Source organism: Melozone crissalis, unplaced genomic scaffold (genome assembly GCF_028551555.1).
Source record: "Melozone crissalis strain CALT ecotype California unplaced genomic scaffold, PUWL_Pcris_2 ptg000056l_1, whole genome shotgun sequence".
Taxonomy (NCBI): domain Eukaryota; kingdom Metazoa; phylum Chordata; class Aves; order Passeriformes; family Passerellidae; genus Melozone; species Melozone crissalis.
Genome location: NW_026535834.1, coordinates 6,758,190 through 6,766,051, shown reverse-complemented (window position 1 = coordinate 6,766,051; position 7,862 = coordinate 6,758,190).

Sequence of the window (7,862 nt, the reverse complement as noted above, 5' to 3'; positions counted from 1 at the left end):
TATCAGCAAGAACAAACAGAGGAGCCCTTGGAGCTGGATGCACTTGATGGAAGGAGTGGATGTGTCACTCCTGAGCTGGGCTGAGAGTGCTCCAGCCCCATTGACTCCGAGCAGGAGGCTTTGCTGGAGGAGATAATTATATGAAGAAGAGAAGCAGCTGCTCTTCAGACAAATTAAGGATGTCCTTGTCCCTCATGTCCCCTCTCCATGCTGGTCTGGGAGTCCTGCAGCTCTCCAGGAATGAATGAAAAGCAGTTTCAGGCTCAGCCCTAATGAAGGGCTTGCACCATCCCTGGCTCCTGCTGCTGGTCAGTGATAGAATTCACCACAAAATTGAATTTTTAATTTTCTTTTCCACCCGTTTTTTTACTCGGTGATTTGATCCAAAAGCCTTTTGGTGTCCCCAGGTCTGAAGTCTCTCCTGTGGCTGGCACAGGGCTGTGTTTCTTGCAGCAATAAACTGAGTGTTAGGGATGAGTGAGCTGGGCTGCCTGAAAATGTAAACAGCCTCAGAAAGTAAATAAATAAATTGGGAAGTGGTTCAAGCCACAAATGGCATTGGAGCCTTTTCCTGCAAACAGCAGAGATTTTTATCTCACTATCTGAAAGTGACATTCAAAGAACTGCTCTCCTGGGATTGGAAAAGAAGTTCTTCATTACAGGAAACAGGTCTGGATATGATTAAAAAGCTAAAATGTTCTCCTTGGGGTTTTTTTTTTTTTGTTTTGTTTTATTGAAGGGAAATTGAAAATTTGGTGATCTCAATGAAGCAGAGATTACTCCAGCAGCTCCAGCTGTAAACTGACAAATAGAATATGGAGCAGACTTTTACAGAGGTGCTGCCTTGCATTGGGCTCTATAATCTCAGTATTCTCACTCCCTCCTGCTGTGTCAAAACAGGCCAAAAAATACATTTTTTGAAATGTCAAACTTCAATGTCCTGGCTCTGTCCTTGTGGATAGAAAATAACTTTTCTATCTCTCCAACAGGAATTTTGTAGTTCTCTGTGAGATTGTTTTACAGTTTACTGTGTGTTCTTGGAAAGTCCTTTGGAAGAAACGCTCTCAGAAAACTCTCAGCCTCAAAATCCCAGGAACATTTTGAACCTACAGAAAGAGCCTTTTTTTTTTTTCTTCTCACAGATCCTGAGAGTGACTTCTCCTGTTTTTTCCTCACCAGCTGAAGAGCTTTATCCAAGTGTGGAAATAAAAATCAAATTCCAGGAAAACATTTTTAAATATCTTCTTAATGATCTTTTGCCAGCTTCATGCCTTTTTCCCTCCTGTTTGATCTCTGCAAACTTTTTCGTTTCAAGCTGTTCTAACACTCCAAGGATGGGTTACTGTGGGTAAGTTTTCCTTGGTAAATAGTTTCCAGGGAGATTTAGATTTCTTTACGCTGCAAAATTCTGCTCCTTGAAGTGCAGAGATCATTTTCTGGGATTTCTTTTGGTTGTATCCAGCCCCATTGGATGCATTGTGAGCTCTGGGCAAACTGGCTCAGGACAGGCTGGGGAGGAAAAGGGGAAACTGAGGCAGGAGAGGCTGGAATCCTTTGGATTAATGAATTCTGGAATCAGAACTGTTGCTCCTTCAGAGGCAAGTGCTGTCATCATGCCTTGGAGTACATGGATTGTCCAAACCTTGTACAGATGGGAGGCTTGGGATGAGCTGGAGGGCTGTCCTTAGGAAATCTGCTCATTTTCCACCCTTCTCTCTGTGCAAACAGGAATGGCCTGAGCAAGCATTATCCTGCTAAAAACACAGATCACATGGCAGGGGAAAGGCACAGAAAAGAGCAAAGAGAGGATTTGGTGTGGGAGTTCCCATTTGTCAGCGCTGGGTTGTTACAGGAGCCTGATCTCATGGACCTGAGCCAAAGCAGGTTTTTCTGGGGACTTTCTGCAGCCACGGGGTTAATCCTTAAAGCTGGTCCTGACACAGGATGGGGGCTCTCACTCCTGTGACTCAGATGGGGCTCGAGGCTTAGACAGCCTCGCTTCACCAAACAGAAACTGAATTTTTCCTTAAAATTAGGTCTTGAGGGGGAAATGGTGAACCACAGTAGGTCACAGCTAACAAAGCAGCAATAAAGCAAACCACCTCCTGAAACAGCAGCTACACCAGCAGCTGTCTCAGCTGGGGCAGCTCTCTGAAACCTCTGTGCAACAGGCAACAGCTTTTAATTGGCATTCTAAATCCTGCTGCCCATCACAGCCATACGGGTTGTCACCCTGCCTTGGGACACTGCTCCCTTTCTCCAGCAGAGACAGCAGAACGACCCCCTGGCAATGGAACTCCTGGGTTTCTGTGGCTGAGATGACTTTTGAGGTATTAGAAAGTCTCTTTTCTCCCAGCCCTGTGACTGAAGAAGTTGAGATTCGTCAGTTCTGCTTTTCAAGGTTGTTTATATTTTTTTTATCTATTACATTCCTTCTCTGACCTGCTGAGATCAGTCCAGCAGGTTGGGCTGTGGCACAGTCCCTGCCCTTGGGGTGGTGTTGGCTTTTTATACTTAGAACTACCTGTACTTTATTTACAATAATTTTCCAATAGCTATCACCTGTGTTAGACAGTCTGTCTCTACCCCAAACCAATCCAGAAGTGTCACCGTCACAGCAGAAGATGGAGGACAAGAAGAAGAAGAAGAAGGACAGGACAGGACAGGCCCAGATTCCTCCATCTCACCTCTTGAACCCCCATTCTAAATCCCCAAACTTCTACTTTTTCACCCTGTGACAAATTCACTATCATTCTACTCAAACTTCTTGTGGCTTGTAAATCTTCACACAAAGTTGGTAATTGTTTCCATGAGTTAAAATCAAAGCACAGGTGTTTTTGACTCTGTGCCAAGGTCTCTGAGCCCCTTCCCAGGGTCTCAAATCACCCAGGGCAGCCAGAGGAATGTTCTGGGTCCTGACATGGAACTACAGCCATAGCCATATCCCCATATATCCTGGATATTTCCCACATTTCTGCTGGTTTAGCAGTAAGATTTTCACCCATTTTTTCTGCAGGCAGTGAAGGCATTGATGGGGTTGGCGTCAGTTTGGCTGTGAACACGTGGATGCAGGGCTGGGGGCTTTGACTCCTCCTGGTCTCATCTCCCAAGGGACAGGACAGGAGGAAACAGCCCCAAGGTGTGCCAGGGGGGGTTGGGATTGGATTCAGGTGAAAAGTTCTTTGCTGCAAAGATTGTCAAGCCCAGGGAAGGGATGGAGTCCCCATCCCTGGAGGGATTTCAAAGCCACTTGGGGACATGGGTTTGTGGTGGCTTTGGCAATGCTGGGGAATTGGATGATCTTAGAGGGCTTTTCCAACCTAAATGATTCCATAATTCTCCACATTGTTGCTCTGAGTACATGGTATTCACTCAAAAATCCCAAGATACACACTCTACACAAAGGATTACTCCTTTCAAGAGAAACCTTGCATCCAGAGCAAGGTGGAGACACAAAAAGTGGAGCCACGTTTTGCTCCATGTGACCACCTGGGCACCTTTGGAAGTCAAAATTTACAGCAAGAAAATTTTCCTTTTCTCCTTCTGAAACGTTCTGTAAAGCTTCCAGCTGCTTTTCCAGTCCTCTGGCTCCTACAGGTGTGCCCCACAGTGCTCTTTATGTGGCTCAACAAACATCACCAGGCTGCTTCCTGAAGATCTGGAGTGGCTGCATCCCACCTGGATTCTGCTGGGAGCCTGCTCCACCTCTGCCTGGGTGATCCCAGGGTGAATTATCTGCAGCAGCAGCAGCAGCAGCTCAGGCTTGCTGAGAAGAGCTTTACACAGAAATGAGGCAAGAGAAGGTTGGTTGGGATGCACAGGTCTCATCTCTGCACTTGGTTTTTAATAGGAAATATGGGGGGGAAGCAGAGAGGCAAGGCTGGGCTGATGGATGAAGCTGGGCAGAGGGCACAGAACTCCCATATTTTTATTTTTTTGTAAATATAATATAATGCCATATAATATAATGCCATGTAATAGAATATAATGCCATATTATATAATATAATGCCATATAATATAATGCCATATAATATAATATATAGTGTTATATATATAATACAGTATATATTATATAGTATAATAATATACTTATAATATTATATTATTATATATAATATATAATATATTATACTATATTATGGGTATATTGTATACTATAAAATATAAAATATAAAATATTGTATTATTAATATAGTAATATTAATATTACTACATTGTTAATATAGTATATACTATATAGTTATGTACTATATATTATATACTATTAATATAATACAGTATATATTATATAGTATTTTATATATTATATTATATTATATTATATTATATTATATGTATATTATATATTATATATTATATATTATATATTATATATTATATATTATATATTATATTTGCTTTACACACTTGAGGCAAACCAAGCCTGGTGAAACAGAGTCTTCCTTGATAGCAACAGCCTCAAATAGGGTGGGATAACACAGGTGTGGAGAAAAGGGGTGAGGGATAGGAGGGATAGGAGGAGAGGAAAGTGCCAGGGATGGGAAATCAGAGGTGTGAGCTCATGAGCTGTCCCCAGTGTCCCCTGCATGCACAGAGATGGGCACCCTGGGGCTGGGAGGGGAATTTCACAGATAATTTGGGGCTCCAAAGCATGCCAACAAGGTGATGCCTCTTGCAGAGGGGTCAGGAGGGGCTGCTCTGAAAGGGGAGCACTCATCCCGCTGAGCAGTTCTGTGTGGCCAGGAGGAGATGCCTGAACAGGCTGAGAGGTGGCGAAAAGAATGAGCTCCTGATGCAGAATGGGCTACCAGAGCCCACACAACCAGGGTGGGAGAGCAGCCCTGCCTGCAGCCAGTGTGTGCCCTCCTCTGAGAAGAGTGTGTCCCTCAGCACAAATACCCACCTGGTGATGTGTGTTCTGCTGGGTGATGGACTGAGGCAGCTCCCAGAAAGGCTCAGCTAGCAGAGGACAAGCTGGGAACAGGGGCAGGCAGAGCAGCACCTTGGTGTTTGGCTGTGAGAGCAGCTCAGCCACCACAAGTGAGCTCTCCCAGCTCCCAGCTGAGCCCTGGCAGGGCTGGCTGCCCTCCCTGCGTGTTCCCCATGGAGCAGCTTCCACCTCAGTTATAAAACAACCCAGACTGACCCCTGCTCCTGTGTCCATCTCCCCAGGAACACTGTCCCCTGCCCTTCAGCCTCTGCCTTTCCCTCCCCTCTGATTAATTTTTCTTCCTCCAGGCTGGTGTGGCAGCAGGGGCTCTCCCAGAGGAGCAGGAAAGCAGAGGGACTTCTCCAGCAGCTGCTCCCAACTTCTGTGCCCAACAAACCCCTGATGCTCTAAGTTTTGGCTTGCATATTTTCTCAGATTCTGCACTGCCTTAGTGTGTAACTCTGAACTAAATTGTTAGCAAGTTCTCCTCAAGTTCAGTCAGACAAAACAATCCTTCTTCTGCCCCAGAACCAAGGACACCCCTGCAGCTTCAGCCCCAAAAAGTGCAAACAACAGAGAATTGAGGGGAGCAAACTGAGAGGATGGGACTGCATAACCTGGAGCTGGAATTGGACAATTAACCCCAATATGGAAATGGACCAAAACTTAGTGTGAAAACTGATAACTTGGGGTCCGTCTTGGGCCGTACCATGGTTGAGCTCTTGTAGTGCCCAAGGTGAATCCTTTGAAGGCCTTTTAATAAATTTATAAATTTATTCCTTTATTCCTTTAACTCTGGTTCCAGGTAGCCCCTCCAGCCATCACCCTGCCATGCATGTGGCCAGGGAAGGGTGTCCTCCTCATCCAGGGGTGCTCAGCAGCATTTTGTGATGCCCTCAGAGAGCTGAGCCTCCCCTGGGATGGTTTAAGCAGGCAGATAAATGTTCTCAAATTTAAGAGCAGGGAATTAATCACATCCCCCAAATCCATCTTGGTAAACAAGCTTAAGCTTTACCTGGGAAACCTGAAATGACAAATCCTGCTTTTCCATTTGGGAACTCTGTTGTTTTCTTTCAGTTAAGCTTTCTATGTCCTTAGAACACTTCTGGGGTTGTTGTATGGTTCTGGCCAGGCACTGAGAGGGGGAACAAACTGAAAATTTGTGCAAAATCCTTTTTTTTTCTGGAGGCTGGAGGTGTGGGCTGCATCCCAAACCATGGCCATGGCCTTGTGGCCAGCTCTGTCCACTCTGAAGGAAATCAGGGAGATGGATGCTCAGGGAGATGGATGCTCAGGGATCCCTCGGAGCCTTCACCATGGCCACAGCTTTACCTGATCACCTTTATCCTGGAATGGAACCCCAATCCATTATTTTCTCTGACAAAACCTTTGCTGTAAAGCACCAAGGGGCTGCAATCCATGAACCTTTGGGAGAAGTTTCACTGCCACAGGAGGTGTGGCAGGTTAGGAACCTGCTCAGGGCTGGTAAAATCACCCCAGGGGATGGGCAGAGACCCCAGGCTGTTCTCTCTCTCTGCTCTCCCCACCTCCCAGAGCATTTAACCCCAGATCTGTGTCTGGGATGGAAGGCTGGGTTTCACGTTAGCAGCCTTTAATTGTGTGGGCAGTGTGCTGCTCCTCCAGGTGTTGGGTTACTGCCTGTGCTCTGAAAGCAGGGACCCTCAAGGTCAGGGCTTGGTGTGCATTTATTTGGTCACCAAAGTAACACCTTCCTTCTCCTGGCAGCAGTGAGAAAGCCTGATCTGATGCTGCTCTCACATTTGGGGACGGTTGTTTGCTTTGTTTTCCTGTCTGAGGTCTTTCTTTGTCTTTTTTTGGGTTTTTTAATCATCTTTCTTGGGCTCTTTGAAACGTGCCAAGAGGATGATGAATTGCAGGAAGCATCCAAGGCTCCGGGGCGTGATTTGCGTGTTAATCAGCGCAATCAGCACCGCTGAATCCTGTTACACCTGGCCACCAAAGCAGGCAGCAGGGAAGGGATGGAAGGTGATAGCCATGGGGCTGGGGGGCTGCAGGAGCCCTGCAGGACAGGGATTCCCCAGGGGAAAGCTCGGGTTTACACCTTTTATCGTTTTACATCCATTTTACACCTGACTCATCTCTCCGGCCCATCAGGGATTCTGCTTATGGCTGGCAAAACCTGACACTGAAGGGAGGTGCCTTCGGGGAAAACGGTGCCCTAAAAGCATTTCATTATTTCTCTGCTGTCTGATGGGAAGTGCTTTGGGACACTGAGCCAAATGTTATGATGCTCTCGCAGATTTTGTGAAGCCTTTGTTGCAGAAGAGCCACAATTTCCAAAAGCATCTCTCGGTGACCAACATTTTGGGTGTTAAATCGCAGCTGCATGGACCAGCAGATAATGCCAGGGTGGGCATCAGCTGTGAGTCAGGAGGGACTGAAATTTGGGGAAATCAGCCACCAAAGGATCACAGGATTGTTTGGGTTGGAAGGTGTAGGGGTGTGCTGCTTGTTGATGGAGTGACAAAACTATCTTTTGTCCCCTCAAGAAGGAAATAAGCCCAGAAGTTTCTCTGCTTGATTAGGTGAAAAAGCCACTTCATAGGACCTGGGGACTTCACCTCAAACTTAAGGATGGCTAATTGGACAGAATCCAAAAAGTCTCTCTTGGGCAATTTACCAGAAAAAGAAGTGAACAAAGAAATAATCACTTTTGCGAGGTGTTTTACCAGGGGCAAGGACCTCCTGCACCTAACTTGGTTTTTCTTTGTATATTATTTTGCCTTTTATTAAACCTTTTTTGTTCCCAACGCTGCAGCAGAAGCCATCCTGCTGATTTTTATGCCTCCAAAGGTAGCTGAGCTATCTTGGGTGTATTATAGGCTGTTACAGTGGAAGGGACATTAAAGATCATCCCATTCCAAACCCTGCCATGGGCAGGGATATCT